The 13,981-nt window shown below is 52.4% G+C and overlaps 2 protein-coding genes across 8 annotated transcripts in view; both read left to right on the top strand.

Moving 5' to 3' along the window:
- Nucleotides 1–13,981, top strand: part of SAMD4A (sterile alpha motif domain containing 4A) — a 93,646-nt gene that overhangs the window by 44,252 nt on the left and 35,413 nt on the right. The window lies entirely within an intron of this gene.
- Nucleotides 1–13,981, top strand: part of LGALS3 (galectin 3) — a 173,460-nt gene that overhangs the window by 10,519 nt on the left and 148,960 nt on the right. The gene's annotated exons all lie outside the window — the stretch shown is intronic.

The raw sequence follows: 13,981 nt of genomic DNA on the forward strand, positions 1-13,981 counted from the left end.
GTTTCCCCAGACTCCTGCAGGGCGGAGTTGAGGCCAGCCAAAGCCAGGGCTTGAATTTAACACCTCCAGCCCTGCACAGAAATTTTCTTCTTTTGAAGTCCTGATTGTGTTCTCCCTGTGAGGAGCTTGGCAGCATTAACAGGCTCTTGCTCCTCAGCCTGTGGGGTGTGTGCAGCAAGGGGAGGCTCCTCCATAGGGGTGTTCTCTGGGCACGAGGGGGTTTTAAGCATTTTTATGCAGTATTTTGCTAATTATTATTTACCATAATCGTGACAGTGATTTTCATTCATGGCACTTAGACGTGTGGAAAAGCAAAACCTCCCTTAAAACTACTTTTTCCTCCAGGCATCACGTTTCCTCTCCATACGTGGAAAGTGCATTACTGGCTGGTGCAGTCCCAGCGTTTACTTTCATTTTCACTGTTTCCATGTCTGCTGGGAGCAGCCCCCAGCATCCCAGGATAGGAACAGGTTTGTTTAAGGCTTTGCTTTGGCCCTGTTAAATTTTGCTGAGTAAATTCTGAGGGCAGTGACACCCCCAGTCTGAGGAGGGACAGCAGCTCAGAGCATCCTGCAGACAGCTCCTTAATTCCTGGCGATGAGAGGACCAGACAAGGACCACGAGGAACACCCCATTCCCAACAGCGCCTGCTTTGGGCTTCCCTTCAGGAGGGAGTGAGTGGTGAAAGGGGGGGGGGCTTAGCCAAAAATAAACGAGCATCTCAAAGGCAGATGGGCCTATTCACAGGCCTAAAATTACCCCAGCGGAGGGCCAGGCAGGATGAAAGGAATTAGCATCTGGTGGCGAGGGGAGGGCAGTGTCACCAGGGGTGGGTGACCAGATGGCCTGGGCGCAGGCGGGTCCTGCAGGCTGTCACAGCCTTTCCCCACTTGCAGACCTCCAGATATTATTTTTATAGGGGTTTTTCCCCCCCCCCAGGAGGTGCAGATTCCTCCGGAGCAAATGTAGGCTCGCTGGCAGGAGGCTCGTGTGTCCCAGTTCCCTTTTATGGACCTGTTCACACCCTGCTCCTGCAGCCACTGAGGGAATGCTGAGGAGCCTTTGGTTTGGGCTGGGATCTTCCAGAAGCACGGCACTGTGGTTAATCCCAGGGACATGGCACCTCAGTCCCCACTTTCCCAGTAACTGTGCAGCTGGGCACCTGGTCTCTCCTGGTGTTGTCCCACCTGAGGTGAGGTGGTGACCACTCTGGATGCTTGGGGTGCTGTCCTCCTGCATCCTGGATGGATCATGGAATCACAGACCGCTTTTGGGTTGGAAGGGACCTTAAGGCCCATCTCCTTCCAACCCCCTGCCATGGGCAGAGATGCCTTCCACTATCCCAGATTGTTCCAAGCCCTGTCCAGCCTGGCCTTGGACACTTCCAGGGATCCAGGGGCAGCCACAGCTTCTCTGGGCAACCTGTGCCAGGGCCTCCCCACCCTCACAGCCAGGAATTCTTTCCCAATATCCCATCTCACCCTGCCCTCTGGCAGTGGAAATCCATTCCCCCTTGTCCTGTCACTCCAGGCCCTTGTCCAGAGTCCCTCTCCAGATCTCTGGGAGCCCCTTTAGGCACTGGAAGGGGCTCTAAGATGTCCCCAGAGCCTTCTCCAGGCTGAGCAACCCCAGCTCTCACAGACTTTCTCCATAGCAGAGGTGCTCCAGCCCTTGGAGCATCTCCATGGCCTCCTCTGGACTCGCTCCAGTATCCTTCTGATGTTATGGGGTCCCCAGAGCTGGACACCAAACTCCAGGTGGGATCTCACCAGAGCAGAGCAGGGGGGAGGTGCTCACCAGATGATTCCCAGAGCAGCATTTTTGGGGTGTACAGAGAGGCCAGCACTTGGTTCCCGGTTTGTTTTCCCTTCTCAGGTGGAGCACCAAAAGCCTTTTGCAGAGCCATGCTTTGATTCCTGATCCAGGTTAAAATGACCTTTTTGAGTTTATTTTTCCCCCTCATGATACTGTTTTTATCCTGGAGGAGGCCAGAGAGCTGGTCCGTGGCACAACCCCAGGGGAGGGCCGTGCTGAAGGGGTAGGATTCGAGGAGGGACTGGATTCGCTCCAGAGTGTCAATTCTCCAGTATCTCAGAAACCTCTGGAAGGAGCCACTGGCTGGGGGCAGGGTGTGTGGGGAGGTTTGCCTCGCTACGTAGCCACCCTTATTTTTCTTTTACTTTTGAGTGAGTCTTCCAGGAAAGCCCATTAAAAGCTGGCAGCGAGCGGCTCTGCCGGAGGAGCCGGCCGGCGTTCGGGAATGACTGATGGGGAGAGGTGTCGGTGGAAAGGAGGGGGGAAAAAAAGGGGGATGTTCTCACTCGGCTGAACTTCCTTCCTTTGTGTTCCCTGTCAAAGCCGGGGGAGCTGCTTTTTGCAGCCTTCCAAGCTCCCGGTTAATTGTGGATGATTTCATCCCGGCCCTTTTCTCATGCCGGAGCCAGTGGCCTGCGTCATGCAGCAGTGAGTTGGGGCAGATTTTATTTGCATGTGAGTCACTGAGCTTTTCCAGCTGAATGTCACCAACTTGGAATTTTTGTTTGATTTTGTTGGTGGTGGTTTGGGGTGTTTTTTTTGTCTCTCGGTGTTTTTCCACCGGGCTTTATCCCTGCCCTTTTGCTGCCTGCACCCCCTTCAACCCTCCCTCCCAGAAAAAAATGGGAAAAGGCAAAATGGGAGTTTGAGTTGGCAGTGTGAGAGGACGGGATTAGGAATGTTCAGGGAGAGAGAGGGGGGAGAAAAAAGGATGCTTTATGTCGCTGGGAGGGAAGGAGCAGAGCCAAGTCAAATTGAGGGCTCTAATTTGGGAGCGGTGTTATTACAGGTCAGAGGGAGTCAGTTACTGGCTAAATTGGGAGAGCTGTCACATGCCAGGGCTGGAAATGCTGCTCACATGGCTGGGGCACACAGGCTCCTGGACAACCCGGTTGGATTTTGTTGACAATGCTTAAAAAAATAATAATAATAAAAAAAAAAAAAAAAAAACACAAAACCCTGCTGTATTTTCCCTCAAATGTGGGCTCTGTAGCAGCGTCCCTCTTCCTCCTCTGCCGGCTCATCCCAGCCCTCGCTGCCCTTTGCACAGAGAAGTTTATAAATAGAGCAACTCCTCCATTATGTGCAGCTTCAGTCTCTTTATTTTTATACTGGAATCTGTTCAATGATTAACAGTTTCAGCCATGTGCTGTATATCAATACCTTACATACCCTTCATAACTTATTTTTAGTATTATTTTTCCCCCTTCTAAATCCTTCATCCATTTTAGGCAACACCGTTATGACATTCAGATAATTTTTTATATATATATATATATGGGGGTTTTTTAGCCTTTGAAGAAACTCATCTGCATTTCAACTGAGCTTTTGCTAAAAGGCATTTTGCAGTTGAAATCAAGAAATCAGAGGAGTGTTTCCTCCCTGCTTGTGGTTGTGCCTGTAGTCTCCTCTCTGAAAGGCTAGGGTGTTTTCATGGATTAGGCTCAAAGAAGAGGTACAGAAGTCGCGTGTTTTACTCCTTTGGCTTCCTGCACCCTAGGAAATCCCACTGAAAGTCTGGATTCGAGGGCGTGCAGAGGCATGTGAGCTTCATAACCCCAGTGTAAGTGAAAGCAGGCAGTGAACTCATTTCCCACCTGTTCCCCGGGTCCCAGACGCAGCAAAACCAGCAGAGTTTTGCTGGGGCTGAGCCCGTGGGCTCCCAGGATTGAGGGGACTCCCAGAAGGAATCTTCATGCCCCTGTTTAATTGTGGCTTTAATCCCTGCAGGCCCATCCCACTGCTGTGGGCCCGGCTGCCCCTGCAGGCCAGGCTGAGCTCCTCTGGCTTTGCACAGCAGCCAGCAAAAGCCACTTGACCCAGGATCTCGTCGGGATATCTTTGTCCCTCGGACCTGGCGCGGCTGCTCTGATATTTCTGTCTCCCCGTTGCCTGCACGAGGGCTGATGGATTCCCCTCCGCTCCGCTGTCCAGGAGGGACGGGGCTTTGGAGTCGTTTCTGCCACAGTATCCTTCCTCCACCCACCCACAGATGGTGCTCCTGCTTCCTCCTGCTCTGCTGCCCCGCTGGGCAGAGATGAAGGATCACCTCACCTCAGCATCGATGGGGGTTTTTTTGCACCTCTGTGTTCTGGCACTGTTTCCTGCGCTTCCCAAAGTCTGTCCTCCCCTTCTTTGGCTTGGGAGCAGCATGCCTGGGATGCCCAGGAGTCTGTGGGCTCCAGCAGGTAAAGGAAACCAACACTGTGTGCCCTTGTCTGGGGTCAGGTTGGCTTCACTCTTCAGGACAGCTCTCACAGGAGGTTGTCTGCCCAATGTCTGTCCTCCTCCTGGCCTCTGGGTGGAAAGCAGGAGGTGGGATCCCATCCTTGCTCATGCCCCATCTGGCTCTGAGCTCTTATTTCTGACGCTGAACCACTTCCCACATTTTTATGACTGAGCAGGCAGACAGAACTCGTTGGATTTTCACTCTTCTTCACCACTCCCATCAATGCAGACATCACTCCACGCCGGCTGGACTGTGGCTTGTGAGATCAGTGCAGCAAATTCCTCTTTCCCAAGGTGTTCTCTGTGCCAGTGCTGGCCACGCTGCGCTGGGGAGATGGAACACCATCATTCATGCAGTGTAGGTTCCCTTGGCACCCGTGGGGCTTTTGATAAGGTTTCCCAGCGTGTCATCTTTGCTCTGAGTCAGTGAAATGCTCTCAGCACTGGAAATCCTCTGCACTAAATTAAAGTCCTGTTGCTAGGGAGTGTTGTGATAATACAGGGTATTATGATCCATAGCAAAAGTGTGCAACGGTACAGCCTGGAAAACAAATCCATAAAACCTCCCATCGGATGCACAGTGTGAAAATCGAGTGTTCTTCAGCTCGGTATTAAATATGTCATGGAAAAAGGCTCCCCGCTCCTTCTGAATTTCCTGAAAGTCTGCTTTGGGCTGAAAACCGTGGTGGCTGGAGCCAATTTAGAGAAGGAAAAATCCCTGCTCTTGTTGCTGTCTGCAGAAGCTCCTTAATGATTGTGCCATGCGATTCTCCGGTGCTAAAAATACATCTGGGTTTGTACAAACAGCCTGCTAATGACTGGAGCTCTGGCAAGCTCGGGGAGGCAGGGGGGGGAAAATAGCGGCAAAAATATGAAAATCTTATTTATTTCTGCTCGCAGTGGGACTGGGCTCTTCTGTCCTTGTGGCTCTCCGAGGGAATTAAGGGATGTTTTGGTGAGGGGTCTCCCCATTGGTTCTGTGCCTGGCCAGAATAATGGGGATCTGCTCCCACTGTGAGTTTGCAGATTGGATGGAGAGCGCTGAGCTCCCTGCCCTGCTCTGTCTGCTGGGGAGGGTTCATCAGCCTGTTTGGGGGGATGGGATGAGAGGATCCCAGGATTCAGGAAGCATTTCTTCGTGGAAGGGGCTGCCCAGGGAGGTGGTGGAGTCCTGGGGACACCTGGGGGTGTCCAAGGAGTGACTGGACATGGCACTGGGCTGGGTGTGGATGGGTCACAGGTTGGACTCAGTGATCCCAGAGGTCTTTTCTGACCTAAATGATCCTGTGGTCTGTTTGGGGGTTGTCTTTGAGCCTGGGTTCAGTGCTGAAGTTCCCAATTACTGCTAACACTTGTTGGAGGTGCTGTTGCTTTGGAGAGCTTGATGGAGAGGGAGCTGCCAGCAAGAAACAGCTGAACTTGCTACCCAGGGAGAACTGGCTTGAAAAGGGCAACAACTCGAGTAGGGCCCATGTCTCATCCCCCACGAGGGGTTTTTTGGGGGGAGGGGGTTTGTTTGGGGTGTTTTTCCCCCAGAAGTTGTTTGCCATATGGTTGCATCTCCTTAACCTGGCTTTGGAGTTGGAAGAAATGGTTGAAAGACTTACACAGGGAAGCTGTGGCTGCCCCATCCCTGGAAGTGTTCAAGGCCAGGTTGGACGAGGCTTGGAGCAACCTGGGCTAGTGGAAGGTGTCCCTGCCTGTGGAAGGGGGTTGGAAGGAGATGGTCTTTAAGGTCCCTTCCAACCCCAAACCATTCTGGGATTTTGTTCTTCAAAAATGGAGTGCCTTCGAGATACCCTGGCAGTGGGTAGTGAAGGACTTGCCCACTGCACACTGGGGGATGCTGGGAGCAGTTGCAAAAAGGCTGTGTCTTTGGGACAGAATTGGTTTTGGTGGTTAAATTCTCACTGTTCCATTTAACAAATTAGAGGGACACTCTGTAGTTAATTTACGAGGAGCTTCTTAATCTCGGTCACTAAAGTTGGAGAAGATGCTCCTTCCTGAATTCTTCTGTGCTCCTGTCAGTGCTGAATCATAGAATCCCAGAATGGTCTGGGTTGGAAGGGACCTTAAAGATGACCTCATTCCAACCCCCTGCCATGGACAGGGACGCCTTCCATAGACCAGGTTGCTCCAAGCCCCATCCAGCCTGTCCTTAAATCCTTCTCTATAACCAGAAATGGCTGTGGCTCTTGCCTTTGTTTTTCCAAGGAACCAGCGTTGTCTGCAGCAGGGACTTCCCCAGCCACCTCATTTTGCTGGGCATGCTGTGCCTAGTGCTCCATTTTCCTGGCCTCTCTTCCCTGTATCCACTCTGCTCACCTCCCCTCCTGCTCGGAGCTTCCCTGCAGCAGCGGCTCGGGTGGAAAAGAAACACTAGGAAAGCACTTGATGTATTTTTAGCCTCTGAGAGTGTGATGTGTCTGCTGGGAACACGGAGGAGAGCCAGCACCATGTGAACCCGGAGGTTGCAGAGCACCGCTGGCAAGTTTTCCATCGAGTGCTGGTGCTCCTTGGCACCGTGACGGAGGCGGGATGCAGGCTGGGATGCGAGCGCTGGAGAAGGGAGATGGGGCACGTGCCTTGGGTGTTGCAAGGCGCAGATTGCTGTCTGTGTGTCCTCCCCTCCTGGGTGTGATGGACAGAGAGTCCATCTGTCCTTCAGAGAGAGGTCGTCTGCGCTTAAATCCGAGCGGGAAAGCGACCAGACAGGGAAAGGGGAATGCTTGCCCTTTTATATCCTCATCTCCTGAGGAGGCTGGGATAGCACTGAGCACCTTGGACCTGGAGGTTCCCAGCTGTTGGGCTGGGTGCTCCAGGAGGAGTACAGAGCCCTGATTCCCACCAGTCGCTGTTTCCAAGCCCTCCTGGTGTGCAGGGCTTGTTTACAGGTCCTCTGGTTGTTCCCAGCTCCAAGCCAAGGCTTGTTCCAGGGAAAGAGCTTCTCCACTGCTTCCCAAATTTCCCCGCAGGTCAGGCTCTTAGACCTGCATGGGAGGGAGTGACAGCAAAAGGCCAACTGCAAGCTTTTCTTGGCTTTTCCTCTGCAAAATCCCGCGTTATCCGCCGGGCTGAGCGGCTTTGGGGGCCTGTGAGGGAACTGTTCCCACGATGCAGGGCTGGCCTCTCCCTCACAGGAGGTGCCAGGCAGCCAGGGGTGCCGGATCCAGCGGGCACGATGGGGTTTGGCACAGCTCCCGCTGCCTTCAGACGCGTGGGATTAGATCCCCCCGCCCCGTGCTGAGGTCAGCGCTGGCACAGGCTGAAATTATAAACTCAGACCTGTTGGGCCGAGCAGGGGGAAGTTGGTGGGACAATAGAGGTGCTTGGAAGCATCGCTGGTGCCTCCTTCCCTGCGTTATCCGTGGTTTTGCATCCGTCTTGGTGACGGGAGGAGCAGGATTCAGGTTGACCAGCACTGCAGCGTCAGCTCGTCTCTCTGCCTCGTGCAGTTGGCAGGTCTGCAATAGCCTTTATCACTGGCATTTTTTTTTCCTTTTAATTAGCCTCAGTAGCAATAACGAGGAGGCACATGCTGGAATTCTGGTAGTTTGGCCTCTGGTGGAGAGAGAAGGCTGCCAGGTTTAACAGCCGAGGGTATTGATGTGCTCTGGATGGGGTACAGAGAGTTTCCAACAGGGTTTTCTCCCTTTGTTTTCCTTAATGCTGGCCTTTTGAGTGGGGCTGATTTACGAAGAGAATGATGTAAATTGGCCCAAACAAAGTATTTGTGACTGGGCTGCTGTGCAGGTGCTAATTACTGCAAATAGGAATTTAAATCCCTTTGGCTGGAAACACTCCGTGGTTCACCTTCAGTCGAGCTGCTGCAGCAGGAGCCAGGGCAGAGCTTCACATCTACAGCACTGCTGGAGGCAGGATTTGTGTGATGGATTGTGGGGAGCTGGACCATCTCACAGACCAGTAAATCCAGTTGTGGGAAGGCTGGGACCAGCAGCAACCCGCCCTTGGTCGATACACTCGGTGCAAATTCAGATTTGTGGGTGAAATCTCTTCATTTTTTGCTCTTTTGCTTTAACTTTGCTGCAAACCACCCCTGTGAGGTGGGGTGTGGTCTCTCCACCCCACTCATGAAATCACTGAAAAGGTTTGGGTCAGAAAGGACCTTAAAGACCACCTAGTTCAGAATCTAAAGCCAGACAAATTCAATCTTAAAATGGGTGAATCCAACTGGAAACGAAGGCGAGTGCTTGGGAGCCACTGGAACAAGCAGCTTGTAAACATAGGGTTGAGGTTTGTCTCTTGGTGGCTGTTCACTGGGAGAGGATGTTGAGGCCAAGCTGAGGTGTTGGGCTGTGATCCTGTGCAGGGTCAGCTTTCCTGACCCCTTTTTCCCTGGTGGAGGCACCCAGGCAGCTGGAATGGGGGTGAGATCCCAGGGCTGGCGGGCGATGACCTCGGTCACCGCAGATTTGGGCGATTTTGGTGGAAGTGCAGCATCTCCTGTGGATATGTGGAAAAACTGGTGGGTAGTGATGTGCTGCTGGGTCTCTACACAGGCAGGAGGAGTCCAAGTGCTGGTTTTTCTGCCTCTGACAAAAGAAGTGGGTGCCTCTAAGCAGCTCTGCCCATCGCCCGGAGCTGGTGCCGCTCTGGTAATCCAGGAAACGGCGAACAATGGGAGCCTCTTCTGGTTGCTGAGGAAGCCTCTTGTAAAACCTTCCTGCAGACCCAGAAATAGCCATCACTTGCTCTGTGGCCACCAGTTTCAGGCTCACTTGAAGCAGGTTCCAGCTGCCTAAGCACCAGTTGGATTTCTGGTTTGCTTGTTGGCCGTCCGAGACACGAAAACGAAAACCTCGGGGTCATCCATCCCTGGGAACGCTTGGTTGCCGTCCAGGAGCACCCAGTTCCTCCAATCCCTAATGCTACACTTTGTCACTTGGCAAGATCAGGGATCTCAGCCTAAATATTTAGTCCAAACTCCTAGTTTTTCTCCCTGAACACATCTGAGAGTGCTGTTGCTCTCAGCCCAGCTGGGAAGGTGCTTGGAGTGTGCCCTTCAGATCTGAGCATCTGATTAATGGTTGGACTCAGTGAACTTAGAGGTCTTTTCCAACCTTAATGGCTCTGTGGTTCTATCTCTTCGTTATTACTTGCTTGGACAAATTATCTGAATAGGCTTTTGAGAACTTTTTCTGGAAAACTTTGTTAAACTGAAAACAAGGGCATAATAAACCAGCAATTTAAGAGCAAATTGCTGACAAATGGAGCCCTTAAATGCACTGACTTAGCATTGAGGAGCAATTGATACCAAGCCTGCTGTGTGAATGTCCTCTTTGTCACTTGGAAAATCCTTGGGCGATTTTTGAAACTCTCTCAGTGTTAATCAACACTGTTGATTATGAGCTCATAAACTGCACATCATTCATTTTGCCTGCTTTGTCAAAACCCCAGTCAGTGTAATTGTGGAATCCTGGGATGGTTTCAGTTGGAAGGGACATTAAGGATCATCTCATTCCAACCCCCTGCCATGGGCAGGGATACCTTCCACTAGCCCAGGTTGCTCCAAGCCTTGTCCAAGCCGGCCTTGGACACTTCCAGGGATTCAGGGGCAGCCATCCTGGTACACCATCAACGACTTCAGGAGCTCCACATGCCTTGCTGGTGGTTGAAGTAACCCAGCCATCCCTCAGGAAGCAGGTTCAGAGTGAAGGCAGGAAGGTCTCCTGTGCACTGCAGGGTTAGAGGTGGATCCATCACCATTGGATGTGGAGGCAGTCAGCAGTTTGCTGGGATCCAGCAGTGATTAAGCAGATTTGTGACGAGAGAAATCCCACGAGAGCTTAATAAATTGGCAAACACCACCTCTTTCCCCAGTCAGGAAGCCCCAGTTTTGGGGATAGTGTTGGTCCTATTCATAGCACGAGCACAAGTTTCAGCCTTGGAAGCGGGACCCGGCTATATTTGGAGCTGGATTTATCCACAGGCTCTCTGCACACGCATCAGCTGGGCTGTCTACCAGCAAAATCCTGTTGGTTAAGTAATCCTGCAGTGGAAGGTTCTTTCACATCCCCCCTCATTCAGCTTCTCACTCAAAAATGCCCCATAATGAAAGTTGGGATTTTTTGCTCTGGAGGCACCAGCAACTCCCTTCCCTTCCCAGTACAGGGCTGGGATGGGAGCTGGCTCCTTGCAGTGCTCATGGTCAGTTGTTACTTTAGTTCATTTCAGTTCAGTGACAGCAACAGGCAGGACAGGGATTTTGGGGAGTTTCAAGGCAGCTGGGAGGAGTTTCTGACTTTTGGGGCTCTCTTTGGGCTCAGATTTGCCTGTTGCAAATACCAGTAGTTGTGCCATTCCATAGAGCACCAAAATCCTTGCGATGGGAAGCACCAGGCATTCCTGAAAGCAGCACCCAGGGGAACTAATGAGGCTCTAAAGTGATTAGTGTGACCCACCAGGGGTATCATGTCAAACCCTGGGATGTGGGACCCCAAAACCAGGACACATCCTCATCGTGGCTGACCCAGAGCGCTCGTTCTGGCAGTAAAGGGTGGGATGTCCCAGATGGCCAGGAGGGCGTGGGAGCAGGTAGGGAGCCGAAACAGGGGCTCCTGTGTTCAGGGAGAGGGTGGAGAGAGGCCTGAGGGGGTCACCAGCCGCTGTCCCCCTGCCCACAGGCAGCTCCAGCTTTCTCCCTCCTGCGCCACCCTCTCCAGATCCCTCTGTTTTCTGGCAGATGGGATTAAGCCTGACCTTCCGCCCCATCTCGGAGAGAGCCAAACCTCTTTCGGATCTAATTATTTCCCATTTTTGTCTAATTGTGCACATCCTGCTGCTGGCTGAGAGGAAGAGCAGCTCCTGCCCAGGCTGGGGCAGGGAGGAGCACCTGGTCCCTCAGCAGCCCCAGGCTTTTGGGTCAGTGCTCCATCTTTTGGGGCTGTGGTTTAAACTCGGACCTCCAAGACAAGGTTCCAAGGAAGCAGCTCTGGCACCATCCTGCGTTTTTCCAGTGGTGACCTTCACGCTCAGCCCTCTCCCGTGCAAGGAAAAGGAGTCCAGCCATGGCCACCTGCCTCCCCCATCCTCCTCACCCTCCTCCTGCTCTCCTGCACACCGGACTCTGCTTCCTCTGCCTGTGTTTGGCTCCTCCGTACAAGTGGCACTGACTTCTTTGAGCAGTGCACTGCAGGCCTGTTTTTAATGATCTTTGGTTTCTCGGTGTATCCCAGCTGCTGCAGAACCCCGGCTGGTGCCAGGGTTGGGTTTGGCTGTGCCAGCCTGGAAGCACCGCCAGACTACCCCAGTGGGGTGATAAGGGGATGGGTGACATCCCTCCCTGCAGCACGGTGGGAGAAAATAGGACACTTTTTCAACCCACCCACTGGCCAAGGGAGAGAGAGGGTGCAGATGAATCAAATTAATCCCAACACATGGAAAATATGGAGGTGCTCTGGTGGACCTTGAGTCCCGCTACACTGTGTGTTTTACAGCTTCTCTTAGTCTGAGCTTTGCTTTCCCAAATCCCATTTTTTTTACCACCAAAACAAACCCACAGCGTTCCCACGGGCACGGGAGCACACCCAGAGTAGCAAAAAGTCACTTCTGCTGCAGCAAAGCAGTTCCTTCTCCTCCAGAGCTGTGCCACGTCGTGTCCCGTGCTCCTGTCGGCACGAGACATCCCGGGCCCCGCTGTCGGCTGGCTCGGGAAGTGGCTCTGGAGGAGGGGTAGGTCTGTGGAGAAGTGAATACCACTGCAGAAAGTTCCAGTGAGAGCTGCTGGCGTTTCCAGCAAGCCATCTAGTGGCTTCCTGTTAAAGTGGTTGCACACCTTGGAGCTGGGAAGGCAGAGCTGGAGGGGTGAGCGCTGCTCGGCACCTCTGTTGTGCCCGGGGACTGACTGCAGGGTTTGGTCCTAACTGGGAAAAGGCCCTATTGTAAGAGCCCCCTTCTGGGTCAGGGGGTGCTGGGGGGGTGGGAGGGGTGGGTCAGCTGCTGGCCAGCAGCATGGGTCGTATGGAGTCACACAATCATGGAATATCCTGAGCTGGGAGTTGACAGGGATCATCAGGCTAAACTCCTGGGTCTTCCCAACAGCAACCCTTAATCCAGGGAAGTGCCTTGTTTTGACAAGACTCTCAGGCACATGGTGGGATTGATCCTTGGGGATATCCTGTGCAGGGCCAGGAGTTGGGCTCAGTGATCCTTGTGGGTCCCCTCCAACTTGGGATATTCTATGATAGTGATCCCACAGGTGGACAGCCATTTCACTGGTGTGGGGTTCAGGTACCCTGTCTCAAAACCACGTGGAGTATTTAGGGATAATCAGTGATTCAGAGCAGCTTCCCACGCAGAGTGGATAGGAGACAGCAGGCAGGGAGGGAGAACGTAAAGTTTTGGAGGTTTTTTTTATTGACATGAGCTCTCAGCATGGCACTTGGTGCAGTTTTGGGCAGTGGGTTTAAAGCAAGCAGAGGGAGATGGTTCAGGTGTGGTATCCTTTGGCACAGCCTGCTGCAGGGGCTGAGAGGTTGAAGGGGTTTGGTCAGCACTGGAATAGAGGCTGTCCTGGGGCTGGGCAGTGTCACTCAGGTGGTCTGGGTAGATCCTGAGCTGTCCTTGGGTGGGAGTTTGTATAAAAGCTCTTCAGAAGAACCTCTGGTGACGGAGATTTCACAGTGTCGTAGGCCATCCTACCCTGTAGAAGGCAGTTCTTCATGTCCAGCTTCATGTGACTGTGCCTGCACACTGAGCACATTTTCCACATCACCCCCATCGCTGATGAGGTGCTGGGCGGTGTCTCCTTGCTCGGCACATCCTCCCGTTCTGACGGCGAATCACCGCCACCGGCTCCCTCCCTGCGGTTTTTGGGATGAGTTGTGTCCCACATCAGAGCAGTTTCTCTCTGCTGTGCTGCTGAGGGAGCCCTGTGAGCAGCACCTAATGAATATCAAGATGTACAGCTCAGCCTGCTCCCCCAGCCATTCGCAGGCCGGTTGCTGTGTCGCAGAAGGAAATTAAATTGTTCCTGACAAATGGGTGTCGGCAGTCACTTATCATCTTGTTATCTTCTAAGTGCTTACAAATAGGTTGTTTCATTATTTGTTCCATCAGTTTTCCAGGAGTTCGAGTTAAGTGACCAGTTTGTAATTCCCTGGCTTTTCCTTCTGCATATTTTTAGAGTTAAACCCTGTGTTTGCCTTTTTTTGTCTGGTCTTCTAAGACCTCTTCTATCTGCTGTGAGCTAAGAGAGGAACAAGAACTCTGGGACTGCTTCAGCTGAGCCCTTCCCTCCCTACGTTTGGGGCTGGTGGATGGACCAGCACCCTGGTTGTGTGATTGCTTTCCTGCTGGGATGCTTCTTCCTTTCTCCCTCTGTGGCTCTAACCTGTGTTATCTCGTTTGAATCTTGACCTTTTCCCTTTTCCAGCAAGTACTTCTGAAAGGGTGGCTTTATCCACCAAGTGCTTTTGTTTAGTCTTTTCTGTAATCTGCAGCAATATGGAAAAAATTGGACCAAATCATGACTGCAGTTAGGGTAACAGCAGTGGAGTTGTGTGGCCATAGAGCTGAGTGTGGTGTGGCTTTTTTAGTGATTTTCAAGAGCATTTGGGTAAATTGGGGCATCCAGTGGTGCACACTTTGCCATGACCGTGGTTTTTGGAGCCTTGAACTACACGGTTAGTACTGAAGAGGGTCTGAAAGTGTTCAGACCATCGATTCAAGATGGAAACTTTATCTGTGAGAAGCATTT

This window comes from Myiozetetes cayanensis, unplaced genomic scaffold, assembly GCF_022539395.1.
Source record: "Myiozetetes cayanensis isolate MyiCay16 unplaced genomic scaffold, myiCay2020 scf6-25, whole genome shotgun sequence".
Classification (NCBI taxonomy): domain Eukaryota; kingdom Metazoa; phylum Chordata; class Aves; order Passeriformes; family Tyrannidae; genus Myiozetetes; species Myiozetetes cayanensis.